Source organism: Phyllobates terribilis, unplaced genomic scaffold, assembly GCF_046119375.1.
Source record: "Phyllobates terribilis strain yellow unplaced genomic scaffold, ASM4611937v1 Scaffold_2__4_contigs__length_985480577, whole genome shotgun sequence".
Lineage (NCBI taxonomy): Eukaryota > Metazoa > Chordata > Amphibia > Anura > Dendrobatidae > Phyllobates > Phyllobates terribilis.
Window position 1 is genome coordinate 962,967,802 of NW_027362762.1, and position 15,958 is coordinate 962,983,759.

At 49.5% G+C, this 15,958-nt stretch overlaps 1 protein-coding gene across 15 annotated transcripts in view; it reads left to right on the forward strand.

Moving 5' to 3' along the window:
- The window catches only part of ZBTB20 (zinc finger and BTB domain containing 20), a 1,152,793-nt gene that overhangs the window by 1,026,839 nt on the left and 109,996 nt on the right, over nucleotides 1-15,958 (forward strand). The gene's annotated exons all lie outside the window — the stretch shown is intronic.

Sequence of the window (15,958 nt, forward strand, 5' to 3'; positions counted from 1 at the left end):
CTAATCCTCCAATCCTGGTATGTATGGTACCCCTCACTCCTCAATCCTGGTATTCATGGTACCCCTCACCCTCCAATCCTGGTATGTGTGGCACCCCTGAACCCCCAATCCTGGAATGCATGGGCCCCTCACCCCCCAATCCTGGTATGCATGGCCCCCTCAACCCCCAATCCTGGTATTTGTGGCCCCCTCACTCCTCAATCCTGGTATGTGTGGCCCCCTCAACCCCCAATCCTGGTATGTGTGGCCTCCTCATCCTCCAATCCTGGTATGTGTGGCCCCTTCACCCCCAATATTGATATGTGTGACCCCCTCACCACCCAAACCTGGTATGTGTGGCCCCCTCATCCCTTTCACGCTGCAGACATACAAAAAAAACCCCACTTATACTCACCTTTCTTCCCTGTGCTCCAGCGCTGCTGTGTCCTGTTCTGCCGGAGGCCGGGGAAGGAGTGTAGCGCCGGAGTACGCGCGTGTCCATACCTCGCTGTCCGGCGCCATTTTGCTGGAGAGTGCAAATGTGTCTTCAGTAAAATGGCGCCGGATAGCGCTATGCGCTATGCGCATGCGCCGATCCAACGCCTCACTCTTGCCCCGGTCTCCGGCGAGAAGAGAAGCGCCGCGGCAACGCTCCTCCCAGTCAGGTAAGTATGGCGCCAGAGATCACGGTATGTGTTCAGTGTCTACGCATACCGTGATCTCCGGCGCCATACACTCCTCTTGCCTGTAACGGCTCCATGCGGTCTTCTGTCTGGAGCCAGACTGCGCAGGCGTGTCACGCTTGCGCAGTCTATAGAGGCTTCAGACAGAGACACGCTTAGCCGATTATATTATAGATAGGAGGCAGATCACTGAATGTTCAATGACCTGTCATCTAAGCCACAATGATGAATATGAGAACAGAGCGCCAACGAAAGACCCAACTACAGACCCTCCCCAGAACTGCCCCAGGCCCTCCCACAGACCCGCCCAAGAACTGCCCCAGGCCCTCCCACAGACCCGCCCCAGAACTGCCCCAGGACCTCCCACAGACCCGCCCCAGAACTGCCCCAGGACCTCCCACAGACCCGCCCCAGGCCCGCCCACAGACCTGCCCTTTTTTCATAAGAATTTGGGAAAGTTCTGAAATGTCCTATAAATATCTGTCCTATTCCTGATCTCAGGGTCTGGACTTTTAGCCGAGATGAATCTGTGCTGCAGTAAATTTATCACTTAAACATGAGCCGTGTATGAGGGAGTCAGAGTTGGAGTTGGTGTCATGGAAATTGAGGAGTCGGAGGTTTGACTTAGACTCCACAGCCCTGGTCGGGTGTCTGCTCTGTTTCTATGCCCTATCTGCGCAGTTGTTTGTAGTCTCAGAATTTCGCTGTGTAGCATCATTTATTTTATTTTTGTTAGATATTAAAAGGCATCAAATCTACAAGATCATTTTCTTTCTCTTACTGAGAGCAATCAAGATATTTATAATGTAACTGCGCTGTTTCTCTGCTCTACCTGCGCTGTTGTTTCTCTGCACTCCCTGCGCTGTTGTTTCTCTGCTCTCCCTGCGCTGTTGTTTCTCTGCTCTACCTGCGCGATTTCTCTGCTCTACCTGCGCGGTTTCTCTGCTCTACCTGCACTGTTTCTCTGCTCTACCTGCACTGTTTCTCTGCTCTACCTGCACTGTTGTTTCTCTGCTCTACCTGCGCGGTTTCTCTGCTCTACCTGCACTGTTTCTCTGCTCTACCTGCACTGTTTCTCTGCTCTACCTGCACTGTTGTTTCTCTGCTCTACCTGCACTGTTGTTTCTCTGCTCTACCTGCACTGTTGTTTCTCTGCTCTACCTGCGCTGTTGTTTCTCTGCTCTACCTGCGCTGTTGTTTCTCTGCTCTACCTGCGCGGTTTCTCTGCTCTACCTGCGCGGTTTCTCTGCTCTACCAGCACTGTTTCTCTGCTCTCCCTGCCCTGTTTCTCTGCTCTACCTGTGCTGTTTCTCTGCTCTACCTGTGCTGTTTCTCTGCTCTACCTGCGCTGTTTCTCTGCTCTACCTGCGCTGTTTCTCTGCTCTACCTGCGCTGTTTCTCTGCTCTACCTGCGCTGTTTTTCTGCTCTACCTGCGCTGTTTTTCTGCTCTCCCTGCGCTGTTTTTCTGCTCTCCCTGCGCTGTTTCTCTGCTCTCCCTGCGCTGTTTCTCTGCTCTCCCTGCGCTGTTTCTCTGCTCTCCCTGCGCTGTTTCTCTGCTCTCCCTGCGCTGTTTTTCTGCTCTCCCTGCGCTGTTTTTCTGCTCTCCCTGCTGTGTTTCTCTGCTCTTCCTGCTGTGTTTCTCTGCTCTCCCTGCGCTGTTTCTCTGCTCTCGCTGCGTTGTTTCTCTGCTCTCTCTGCTGTGTTTCTTTGCTCTCCCTGCGCGGTTTCTCTGCTCTCCCTGCACTGTTTCTCTGCTCTCCCTGCTGTGTTTCTCTGCTCTCCCTGCTGTGTTTCTCTGCTCTCCCTGCTGTGTTTCTCTGCTCTACCTGCACTGTTTCTCTGCTCTCCCTGCTGTGTTTCTCTGCTCTCCCTGCTGTGTTTCTCTGCTCTCCCTGCTGTGTTTCTCTGCTCTATCTGCGCAGTTTCTCTGCTCTATCTGCGCAGTTTCTCTGCTCTATCTGCGCAGTTTCTCTGCTCTCCCTGCGCTGTTTCTCTGCTCTCCCTGCGCTGTTTCTCTGCTCTACCTGCGCTGTTTCTCTGCTCTACCTGCGCGGTTTCTCTGCTCTACCAGCACTGTTTCTCTGCTCTACCAGCACTGTTTCTCTGCTCTACCTGTGCTATTTCTCTGCTCTACCTGCGCTGTTTCTCTGCTCTACCTGCGCTGTTTCTCTGCTCTACCTGCGCTGTTTCTCTGCTCTACCTGCGCTGTTTCTCTGCTCTACCTGCGCTGTTTTTCTGCTCTCCCTGCGCTGTTTCTCTGCTCTCCCTGCGCTGTTTCTCTGCTCTCCCTGCGCTGTTTCTCTGCTCTCCCTGCGCTGTTTCTCTGCTCTCCCTGCGCTGTTTCTCTGCTCTCCCTGCGCTGTTTCTCTGCTCTCCCTGCGCTGTTTCTCTGCTCTCCCTGCGCTGTTTTTCTGCTCTCCCTGCGCTGTTTTTCTGCTCTCCCTGCTGTGTTTCTCTGCTCTACCTGTGCTGTTTCTCTGCTCTCCCTGCGCTGTTTCTCTGCTCTCGCTGCGTTGTTTTTCTGCTCTACCTGCGCGGTTTCTCTGCTCTACCTGCGCGGTTTCTCTGCTCTACCTGCGCTGTTTTTCTGCTCTCCCTGCGCTGTTTCTCTGCTCTCCCTGCGCTGTTTCTCTGCTCTCCCTGCGCTGTTTCTCTGCTCTCCCTGCGCTGTTTCTCTGCTCTCCCTGCGCTGTTTTTCTGCTCTCCCTGCGCTGTTTTTCTGCTCTCCCTGCTGTGTTTCTCTGCTCTACCTGTGCTGTTTCTCTGCTCTCCCTGCGCTGTTTCTCTGCTCTCGCTGCGTTGTTTTTCTGCTCTACCTGCGCGGTTTCTCTGCTCTACCTGCGCGGTTTCTCTGCTCTACCTGCGCGGTTTCTCTGCTCTACCTGCGCGGTTTCTCTGCTCTACCTGCGCTGTTTCTCTGCTCTACCTGCGCTGTTTCTCTGCTCTACCTGTGCTGTTTCTCTGCTCTACCTGTGCTGTTTCTCTGCTCTACCTGCGCTGTTTCTCTGCTCTACCTGCGCTGTTTCTCTGCTCTACCTGCGCTGTTTCTCTGCTCTACCTGCGCGGGTTCTCTGCTCTACCTGTGCTGTTTCTCTGCTCTACCTGCGCTGTTTCTCTGCTCTACCTGCGCTGTTTCTCTGCTCTACCTGCGCTGTTTCTCTGCTCTACCTGCGCTGTTTCTCTGCTCTACCTGCGCGGTTTCTCTGCTCTACCTGCGCGGGTTCTCTGCTCTACCTGTGCTGTTTCTCTGCTCTACCTGTGCTGTTTCTCTGCTCTACCTGTGCTGTTTCTCTGCTCTACCTGTGCTGTTTCTCTGCTCTACCTGCGCGGTTTCTCTGCTCTACCTGCGCGGTTTCTCTGCTCTACCTGCGCTGTTTCTCTGCTCTACCTGTGCTGTTTCTCTGCTCTACCTGCGCTGTTTCTCTGCTCTACCTGTGCTGTTTCTCTGCTCTACCTGCGCGGTTTCTCTGCTCTACCTGCGCGGTTTCTCTGCTCTACCTGCGCGGTTTCTCTGCTCTACCTGCGCTGTTTCTCTGCTCTACCTGCGCTGTTTCTCTGCTCTACCTGCGCTGTTTCTCTGCTCTACCTGCGCTGTTTCTCTGCTCTACCTGTGCTGTTTCTCTGCTCTACCTGCGCTGTTTCTCTGCTCTACCTGCGCTGTTTCTCTGCTCTACCTGCGCTGTTTCTCTGCTCTACCTGCGCTGTTTCTCTGCTCTACCTGCGCTGTTTCTCTGCTCTACCTGCGCGGGTTCTCTGCTCTACCTGTGCTGTTTCTCTGCTCTACCTGCGCTGTTTCTCTGCTCTACCTGCGCTGTTTCTCTGCTCTACCTGCGCTGTTTCTCTGCTCTACCTGCGCGGTTTCTCTGCTCTACCTGCGCTGTTTCTCTGCTCTACCTGCGCGGTTTCTCTGCTCTCCCTGCGCTGTTTCTCTGCTCTACCTGCGCTGTTTTTCTGCTCTACCTGCGCTGTTTCTCTGCTCTTGCTGCGCTGTTTTTCTGCTCTACCTGCGCTGTTTCTCTGCTCTACCTGCGCGGTTTCTCTGCTCTACCTGCGCTGTTTCTCTGCTCTACCTGCGCGGTTTCTCTGCTCTACCTGCGCTGTTTTTCTGCTCTACCTGCGCTGTTTCTCTGCTCTACCTGCGCTGTTTCTCTGCTCTACCTGCGCTGTTTCTCTGCTCTACCTGCGCTGTTTCTCTGCTCTACCTGCGCGGTTTCTCTGCTCTTGCTGCGCTGTTTTTCTGCTCTACCTGCGCTGTTTCTCTGCTCTACCTGCGCTGTTTCTCTGCTCTACCTGCGCTGTTTCTCTGCTCTACCTGCGCGGTTTCTCTGCTCTACCTGCGCTGTTTCTCTGCTCTACCTGCGCTGTTTCTCTGCTCTACCTGCGCTGTTTCTCTGCTCTACCTGCGCGGTTTCTCTGCTCTTGCTGCGCTGTTTTTCTGCTCTACCTGCGCTGTTTCTCTGCTCTACCTGCGCTGTTTCTCTGCTCTACCTGCGCTGTTTCTCTGCTCTACCTGCGCTGTTTCTCTGCTCTACCTGCGCCGTTGTTTTTGCGCCTTAGCTCCCATCGTCTTCCTCTGACTTTCCGCAGCTTTCTTCCTATTTCTGCTCTCGATGACCTCAGACTCGTTTGTCCTCCATGTGGGATCAGTCGCAGGTTGCTGAGTGGTTGTCTCTCGTGGAGATTCTTGTCGCATTGGTTGTTGTTGCTGATGGCGGGTTATAATCGCTGATTCTAGATCCCTTGTGACTATTGATCACCGTTTGCTGATTGAATGTTGTGGAGAAGACGGAGCCGGCTGGTTTGTTGTGGAGGCTCCAGCGCTGCCCCCTCACTCTCCACATTGTATACTTATATTTGTTAATTAGATTTCATTAGAATGTTCTCATTCTTTGCCAAGAAACAAGATGTTTGCTGCTAAAAAGTTCTTTTATTTTGTGGGGAGGACGGGCTTTGAGGCCAGACGAGGCAGCTTCCATCGAGATGGATAGAAATGTGTTGATCTAAGTAGTGCAATTAGATGACAAATAAGTGGTTTCCGGGAGAATCTTGTATCGACTGCTAAATAATTAGTGTGTACGAATGTTGTATGATCCCCAAGGAGGGAAGACCTCCGAATCACAAGGAAAATGGGGACAGCAGATCTCTCAATCCTTCCCGTCTGTGCAAACTCACAGAAACATGTCCTCCCTCTCCTGGGACCGCGACCGTGAGTCAGGAGCCGAGGACCAGGTCACCTGTAAGGGTCTGTGCACACATTGCATTTTTGTTGCATTTTTTTCTGAACAGTTTGTCACAAAACCTGAAAGAAAAAGTAAATGAGATTCCTGAAGTTTCATTCACACGTTGCTTATTTTTCCCTTGCAAATTTAATCTGCAACATGTCAATGTTTTCAACATTTTTGTTGCTGATATTCCCCATTCTAATGAGTGGAGAAAAATCTGCACCAAAAAAGCATGCAAGAAATGCGACAAAAACATGGCACAAATGCGCGTATTTTACGTTTTTCTTGCCAAGAGATCCAGAAATGGCGCAGCAAATACTTATCATGTGCACGTACCCTTCCAGCGTTTTCCCTGCGGATTTCACCTACATTAATCAGTAGGGAGAAATCTGCAACAAAAACGCAAATAAAAAATGTAGCAAAATGGCCGGTCTGTTACACAGCGTTTTTCATGCCAACACATCAAGATTTGCAGCAGAATTTTCTCATCCCATTTACGGTTATCATCAAAAAAGACGGGTCAGAGCCGGAATGGTGCCAACAACATAATCCGCTGGCGCGATGTGTTCCCTTGTGTTTGTGTGTGATAAAAGTCTTGAGCTCTGTGTTGTAGAAGTAAGTACACCCTAAGTGGCAGGGAGATGATATGTTTGTGCTTTTGTTGTGATCGCCTTTAGGTTTCTAGACTAAGTGGATGTAACAATATACATTGTAGCTTCATATAATAATGTATCCTGCAGGTTTCTACAAGTTACACATTGTACATTGATATAAAAATCAATATTTATTGCAGGTTCATATAATAATATACAAATGGCAGCGCTAGGTATAATCATTGTAGCTTCATATTATAACGGAGGTCGTAGGTTCATGTTATAATATTATAGGTTAATAATATATATATACTGTAGATTATATAATATATATTGTAGGTTAATATATATATACTGTAGATGATATAATATATATTGTAGGTTAATATATATATATATATATATATATATATATATATATACTGTAGATGATATAATATATATTGTAGGTTAATATATATATATACTGTAGATGATATAATATATATTGTAGGTTAATATATATATATACTGTAGATGATATAATATATATTGTAGGTTAATGTATATATACTGTAGATGATGTATATACAGTACAGACCAAAAGTTTGGACACACCTTCTCATTTAAAGATTTTTCTGTATTTTCATGACTATGAAAATTGTACATTCACACTGAAGGCATCAAAACTATGAATTACCACATGTGGAATTATATACTTAACAAAAAAGTGTGAAACAACTGAAAATATGTCTTATATTCTAGGTTTTTCACAGTAGCCACCTTTTGCTTTGATGACTGCTTTGCACACTCTTGGCATTCTGTTGATGAGCTTCAAGAGGTAGTCACCGGAAATGGTCTTCACTTCACAGATGTGCCCTGTCAGGTTTAATAAGTGGGATTTCTTGCCTTATAAATGGGGTTGGGACCATCAGTTGTGTTGTGCAGAAGTCTGGTGTATACCCAGCTGATAGTCCTACTGAATAGACTGTTAGAATTTGTATTATGGCAAGAAAAAAGCAGCTAAGTAAAGAAAAACGAGTGGCCGTCATTACTTTAAGAAATGAAGGTCAGTCAGTCCGAAAAATTGGGCAAACTTTGAAAGTGTCCCCAAGTGCAGTTGCAAAAGCCATCAAGCGCTACAAAGAAACTGGCTCACATGAGGACCGCCCCAGGAAAGGAAGACCAAGAGTCACCTCTGCTTCTGAGGATAAGTTTATCCGAGTCACCAGCCTCAGAAATCGCAGGTTAACAGCAGCTCAGATTAGAGACCAGGTCAATGTCACACAGAGTTCTAGCAGCAGACACATCTCTACAACAACTGTTAAGAGGAGACTTTGTGCAGCAGGCCTTCATGGTAAAATAGCTGCTAGGAAACCACTGCTAAGGACAGGCAACAAGCAGAAGAGACTTGTTTGGGCTAAAGAACACAAGGAATGGACATTAGACCAGTGGAAATCTGTGCTTTGGTCTAATGAGTCCAAATTTGAGATCTTTGGTTCCAACCACCGTGTCTTTGTGCGACGCAGAAAAGGTGAACGGATGGACTCTACATGCCTGGTTCCCACCGTGAAGCATGGAGGAGGAGGTGTGATGGTGTGGGGGGGCTTTGCTGGTGACACTGTTGGGGATTTATTCAAAATTGAAGGCATACTGAACCAGCATGGCTACCACAGCATCATGCAGCGGCATGCTATACCATCCGGTTTGCGTTTAGTTGGACCATCATTTATTTTTCAACAGGACAATGACCCCAAACACACCTCCAGGCTGTGTAAGGGCTATTTGACCAAGAAGGAGAGTGATGGGGTGCTACGCCAGATGACCTGGCCTCCACAGTCACCAGACCTGAACCCAATCGAGATGGTTTGGGGTGAGCTGGACCGCAGAGTGAAGGCAAAAGGGCCACCAAGTGCTAAGCATCTCTGGGAACTCCTTCAAGATTGTTGGAAGACCATTTCCGGTGACTACCTCTTGAAGCTCATCAAGAGAATGCCAAGAGTGTGCAAAGCAGTCATCAAAGCAAAAGGTGGCTACTTTGAAGAACCTAGAATATAAGACATATTTTCAGTTGTTTCACACTTTTTTGTTAAGTATATAATTCCACATGTGTTAATTCATAGTTTTGATGCCTTCAGTGTGAATGTACAATTTTCATAGTCATGAAAATACAGAAAAATCTTTAAATGAGAAGGTGTGTCCAAACTTTTGGTCTGTACTGTATATATATATATATATATATATATATATATATATATATATTGTAGATGATATATATACTGTAGATGATGTGTATATACAGTATATACCGTGGCTGATATAATAATATATCCTGTGGGTTGGTGGTAATCCTCTGTGCAGTGTCTCTGTGGCTATGTATATACAGTATATACTGTGACTGATATAATAATATATCCTGTGGGTTGGTGGTAATCCTCTGTGCAGTGTCTCTGTGGCTGGAGGAGCTGGCCGTGGTGCTGCTCCTTACATCATGTATCCTGTGGATATTGCGCCCTCTGGAGCTTCTTTCTTCCTGTTGCTGTGAGTGACACATGTAGCAGAGGGAGATCTGATTATTGATCGGTCACTTGATGGCAGAATTGTGCGCGCAGCTCCGGGGCAATGCTCCAAGCGAGGGCTGGGAGTCTTTTGGCTGGAGCCTCTTGTGGGACCTGTAGTTCTTTCGTGTTTCTCATGAAGGGGCTGACAGTGACTTCATCTCCCTGGATTTGCCAGATCACTTACCTCCTGTGTCCGAGAGGCTGAGAGTAGAGACAGCAGAGTACCCAGAGACAGCAGAGATATCAGAGATCTCAGAGACATCAGAGATAGCAGAGACATCAGAGATAGCAGAGACATCAGAGATATCAGGGATCTCAGAGACATCAGGGATCTCAGAGACTTCCGAGATATCAGGGATCTCAGAGACATCAGAGATAGCAGAGACATCAGAGATAGCAGAGACATCAGAGATCTCAGAGACATCAGAGATCTCAGAGACATCAGAGATAGCAGAGACATCAGAGATATCAGGGATCTCAGAGACATCAGGGATCTCAGAGACTTCCGAGATATCAGGGATCTCAGAGACATCAGAGATAGCAGAGACATCAGAGATAGCAGAGACATCAGAGATATCAGGGATCTCAGAGACATCAGGGATCTCAGAGACTTCCGAGATATCAGGGATCTCAGAGACATCAGAGATATCGGCCCCGCGTCCTACGAGACCATATAACGTGTTTGGTTCATCCTAGGAGTAAGAAAACATTAAATGTGAGAAGAAGACGTCATAAAGAGAACCCCACCCTACCAGTCTGTATGTGGAGGGCGGATATACTGACCCTCTAAGGGCTGGGAGGGTTCACATGATTAACATAATATGTAACCACAGAATTGTGAATACAGCTCTGGAGGATTAGGCGCCATATAGCAGCAGAACTGTGACTGTAGCTCTTAATGAGAAGGGATTATAAAATATTAAGTAACAACAGAATTTTGAATGCAGCTCTGGATGACACTGGATAATTTGGAAAATTAAGATATCATGTCACTGCAGAATTGTGAGTGTAGCTCTGGGTGAGACTGGAATAGAACAAAATGATGTAACAGCAGGATTATAATTGCAGCTCTGGATCAAAATAAAGTATAATAGGTTATGTACAGGCAATAGCAGAATTGTGAATGCAGCTCTGGGTAATACTGGAGTATAAGATACCATGTAACAGCAGAATTGTGAATGCTGCTGTGGATAATACTAGAGTATAAGATATCAGATAACTGCAGAATTCTGAATTCAGCTCTGAGTAATAGTGGAGTATAAGATACCATGTAACAGCAGAATTGTGAATGCAAATCTGGATGCAACCAAAGTGTAAGATATTATGTAACTGCAGAATTGTGAGTGTAGCTCTGGGTGAGACTGGAGGAGAAGAAAATTATGTTACAGCAGGATTATGATTGCAGCTCTGAATGAAAAGAAAGTATAATAGGTTATGTGACAGAAGTTTTGTGAATGGAGCTGTGGATAATACTAGAGTATAATATACCATATATCAGCAGAATTGTGAATGCAGCTCTGGCTAATACTGGTCTATAAGACATCAGGTAACAGCAGAATTGTGAATGCAGCTGTGGATGACACTGGATAATTTTGAAAATTCAAGATATCATGTAACTGTAGAATTGTGAGTGTAGCTCTGGGTGAGACTGGAGTAGAAGAAAATGATGTAACATAATACTTTATGTAACAGCAGAATTATGAATTCAGCTGTGGATAATACTGGAGTATAAGATACTATTATTATTATTATTATAGTGTCATTTATTCCATGGCGCTTTACATGCTTAAAGGGGTATACATAGCAAACAACAAGTACAATAATTTGAACAAAAACAAGTCAGCGACTGGTACAGGAGGAGAGAGGACCGTGCCCGCGAGGGCTCACAATCTACAAGGGATGGGTGAGGATACAGTAGGTGAGGGTAGAGCTGGTCGTGCAGCGGTATGGTGGAGCGGTGGTTACTGCAGGTTGTAGGCTTGTCGGAAGAGGTCGGTCTTCAGGTTCCTTTTGAAGGTTTCTACGGAGTCTGATGTGTTGGGGTAGAGAGTTACAGAGTAGGGGGGAAGCACGGGAGAAATCTTGTATGTGATTGTGGGAAGAAGAGATAAGAGGGGAGTAGAGCTGGAGATATTGTGAGGATCGGAGGTTGCGTGCAGGTAAGTACCAGGAGACTAGGTCACAGATGTATGGGGGAGACAGGTTGTGGATGGCTTTGTATGCCGTGGTTAGGGTTTTGAACTGGAGTCTCTGGGTAATGGGGAGTCAGTGAAGAGATTGACAGAGGGGAGAGGCCGGGGAATAGCGGGGGGACAGGTGGATTAGTCGGGTAGCAGAGTTTAGGATAGATTGGAGGGGTGCGAGAGTGTTGGAGGGGCCACAGAGCAGGAGGTTGCAGTAGTCGAGGCGGGAGATGATGAGGGCGTGCACTAGTGTTTTTGTAGATTCATGGTTGAGGAATGTGCGGATCCGGGAGATATTGTTGAGTTGGAGTCGGCAGGAAGTGGAAAGGGCTTGGATATGTGGTGTGAAGGAGAGATCAGAGTCCAGGGTTACCCCAAGGCAGCGAGATTGCAGGACTGGGGAGAGTGAACAGCCATTGACGTTGATAGATAGGTCAGATGGGGGGGGGTGAATGAGATGATGGAAAGATGATGAATTCTGTTTTATCCATGTTAAGCTTTAGAAATCTATCAGAGAAGGATGAAATAGCAGACAGACATTGTGGGATTCTGGTTAGCAGGGAGGAGATATCCGGTCCAGAGAGGTAGATCTGTGTCATCAGCATAGAGGTGATACTGAAAGCCGTGAGACTCTATGAGCCGTCCCAGGCCGAAGGTGTAGATGGAGAAGAGCAGAGGTCCTAGGACTGAACCTTGGGGGACACCGACAGATAGGGGGCGAGATGAGGAGGTGGTGTGTGAGTGGGAGACGCTGAATGTCCGGTCTGTTAGGTATGAGGAGATCCAGGGCCATGTCCATGATGCCGAGAGATGAGAGAGTCTGTAGTAAGAGGGAATGGTCCACTGTGTTGAAGGCAGATGTAACGGGTCTGGGAAGCGGAACCTCTGGGCTACAATACAAGGGGGCGGTCCTTGTAAAGGAGCGGGTGGCGACCAGGCAGGTAGTCACAGGAGGTGACCAGGACAGTCTCTGGGTGTACGGGCAGGAGGACACGGCAAGTGATCGGGGCAGTCTCTGGATAAAGGGTAGGTACGACCTGTGATGGCTGAACCTCCAGGTAGGCTAGCAAGGCAGATGAAGAATGTGTGCTCCCAGGTGAGCAAGCGAGAGTCTCTGGAATAGCAGGTGGTCACAGCACGTGACGGCGGAGCCTCCAGGTAGGCAAGCAGGCAGGTAACGGAGAAGCGCTCCCAGGTGAGTGGGCAAGAGTCTCAGGAATAGCTGGTGGTCACAGCACGTGACAGCGGAGCCTTCGGGCAGGCAAGCAGGCAGGTAGCGGAGAAGCGCTCCCAGGTGAGCGGGCAAGAGTCTGGAGTAGCTGGTGGTCACAGCACGTGACAGCGGAGCCTCCGGGCTGGCAAGCAGGCAGGTAACGGAGAAGCGCTCCCAGGTGAGCGGGCAAGCTGGTCCATAGACAGACTGACCGGAGTTGTAAGGCAGACCGTCGGACCTCAGGCAAGCAGGCAGGTAGCTGAGGTGCGCTCCCAGGTGAGCGGGCAGGCTGGTCCTTAGACAGACTGACAGGAGTAGTAAGGCAGACCGTCGGACCTCAGGCTAGCAGACAGGTAGCAAGTAATCAGGCAGGAATCTGACAGGTAACTGGCAGGTAACTGGCAACGGGACCTGAGGGCTGAAGCACAGGTGAGACACAGGTGCAAACAACATTGCTCGGGCACCTCCATTTTGGAGGAGGTGCCTTATATATGATGAAGTCCTCCGGCCATTGGCCGGGGACTCCTTAGGACGGCGCGCGCGGCCCCTTTAAGAGGAGGGGAGCGCGCGCGCGCCCTAAGCACCGGGGCCGGGAAGGAGCGCGCGCTGAGAGCAGAGCGGGAGGAGGACGCCGGGAAGGAGCGCGTGCTGACAGCAGAGCGGGAGAGGGACGCCGGGCACGGGGCAGAGCGGTGAGGGGAGCAGCGTCCCTGCCTAACAGAGGGCAGGGACGCCGGCACTACAGTACCCCCCCCTTTAGGCCCCCCCTTTTTTAGGCCAGACAGAAATTTAGCTAGGATGAGAGGGGCATGGATGTTCTCCCGGGGCTCCCACGTTCTCTCCTCAGGACCAAACCCCTTCCAATCTACCAGAAAAAAGGTCTTTCCTCTTACCCTTTTGGTGGCAAGAATGTTCTCTACCTCAAACTCGTCCTCAGCAGAAACCGGAGCAGGAGGCGTACCTGTAGACTTGGAAAAAGAGTTAAGTACCACAGGTTTGAGGAGAGATACATGGAAGGAGTTAGGGATCCGTAAGTTGGCCGGGAGTTTCAATTTATAGGCCACCGGGTTGATCTGACTGGTGACCTCCAGAGGTCCGATGAACCGAGGCCCTAACTTGTAAGAGGGTATCTTGAGTCGAACATATTTAGATGAGAGCCAGACCTTATCTCCTGGACGAAATTGAGGAGGATCCAGGCGTTTTTTGTCAGCGTGTCTTTTCATCCGCTCGGACGACTGAAGGAGTGCGGATCGGGTACTCTCCCAAATGGAGGAAAATTTGCTAACGAGAGATTCCGCAGCCGGGTTGTCCACCGAGGTGGAGACAGGAAAAGGAATCCGAGGATGCTGACCAAAGACTACAAAAAACGGGGATTTGGAGGAGGATTCGCTCTCGTGATTATTGTAAGAGAACTCGGCCCATGGTAGGAGATCCACCCAGTCAGAATGGTGGGCATTAACGAAGTGCCGGAGGTAACTGGTCAGGTTCTGATTGATCCGCTCCACTTGACCATTGGACTGTGGGTGGTAAGCGGAAGAGAAGTCCAGGGTGACGTCTAGTAGTTTACAAGTGGCTCTCCAGAAGCGTGAGGTGAACTGTACCCCACGATCCGACACGATGTGGAGGGGCAGGCCATGAAGACGGAAGATGTGACGAATAAAGTCTCTAGCTAGCTCGGGTGCAGACGGAAGGCCTGGCAGGGGAACGAAATGAGCCATCTTGGAGAAGCGGTCAGCGACCACCCAAATGACCGTACAACCGGCAGAGAGTGGGAGGTCAGTTATGAAGTCCATTGCAATATGCTGCCAGGGGGCACCAGGTACTGGGAGCGGAAGGAGGCGACCGGCTGGCAGATGTCTCGGAACCTTGTTGCGGGCGCAGGACACACAGGCAGAAACAAAGTCTATTACATCCTTGTGCAGGGTAGGCCACCAGTAGTGCCGGGAAATAAGCTGGAGGGTCTTCTTCTGACCAGCGTGGCCAGCCAGTTTAGACGAGTGACCCCAGTGAAGGATCTTCTCCCGATCAGGTACTGATACGAACGTCTTTCCGGGAGGGAGACGATTTAGACTCACGGGAGCCACCTGCATTACTCTGGCGGGATCGATGATGTGTTTCGGATCTTCCTCGAGATCAGATACCAGAAAGGATCGAGACAAGGCGTCCGCCTTGACGTTTTTGTCAGCCGGGCGAAAATGAAGGACAAAATCAAAACGAGCAAAAAACAAGGACCACCGGGCTTGGCGCGGGTTAAGTCTCTGGGCATGCTGGAGGTAAGCCAAGTTCTTGTGGTCAGTGTAAATTATTACCGGGTGAAGAGCCCCCTCAAGCAGGTAACGCCACTCCTCCAATGCCAGTTTGATGGCCAATAACTCTCGATCTCCTATGGAATAATTGCGCTCTGAGGAGGAGAAGAGTTTAGAGAAGAAGCCGCAAGTTACCATCCTCCCGGAAGAAGATTTTTGAGTAAGTACCGCTCCAGCTCCAGAGGAGGAGGCGTCCACTTCCAGGAAGAACTGCTTGTTGCCGTCCGGGCGATGCAGCACCGGGGCGGAAGAGAAGGCCTGTTTTAAGGAAAGAAAGGCTTCTTCTGCTTCGGGCGGCCACTCTTTGGGATTAGTACCCTTACGGGTGAGCACGGAAATTGGGGCAGTCCGGGAAGAGAAGTGTGGTATGAAGAGGCGGTAGTAGTTGGCGAAGCCCAGGAACCGCTGAATGGCCTTCAACCCCTCCGGTCGGGGCCATTTCTCGATGGCAGACAGTTTCTCTGGATCCATTCGTAGGCCGGTCTGAGAAATAATGTAGCCCAAAAACGGAAGCGAGGTCTGCTCAAAGAGGCACTTCTCGTATTTAGCGAAGAGGTGATTCTGCCTGAGCCTGAGCAGGACCTGACGAACGTCCCTCCGGTGAGTCTGGAGATCCGGAGAGAAGACCAAGATGTCGTCCAGGTACAGCACTACGCAGGAGTAGAGAAGGTCCCGGAAGATGTCATTGACCAACTCTTGAAAGACGGCAGGAGCGTTACAGAGACCAAAGGGCATTACCAGGTATTCATAGTGGCCGTCCCGGGTGTTGAATGCCGTCTTCCATTCATCCCCTTGACGGATACGAACCAGGTTGTACGCCCCACGGAGGTCTAGTTTGGTGAAGATTCTAGCCCCCCTCAGACGATCAAATAATTCTGGAATGAGCGGAAGGGGGTACTTATTCTTCACCGTGATCTGGTTTAGGCCTCTATAGTCTATACAGGGACGGAGAGAGCCGTCCTTCTTTTTGACGAAAAAGAAGCCTGCTCCCGCCGGGGAGGTAGATTTCCGGATGAATCCCCTGGCCAGATTCTCCTCAATATATTCGGACATCGACCGGGTCTCAGCAGCGGATAAAGGATAAATACGCCCACGGGGAGGAGTAGTACCGGGTAACAGGTCGATGGGACAGTCGTATGGTCTATGAGGGGGTAATGTCTCTGCCTCCTTTTTATTAAAGACATCAGCATAAGACCAATAAGGAATTGGAAGTCCAGGTAGATTAGCTGGGGTAGGAG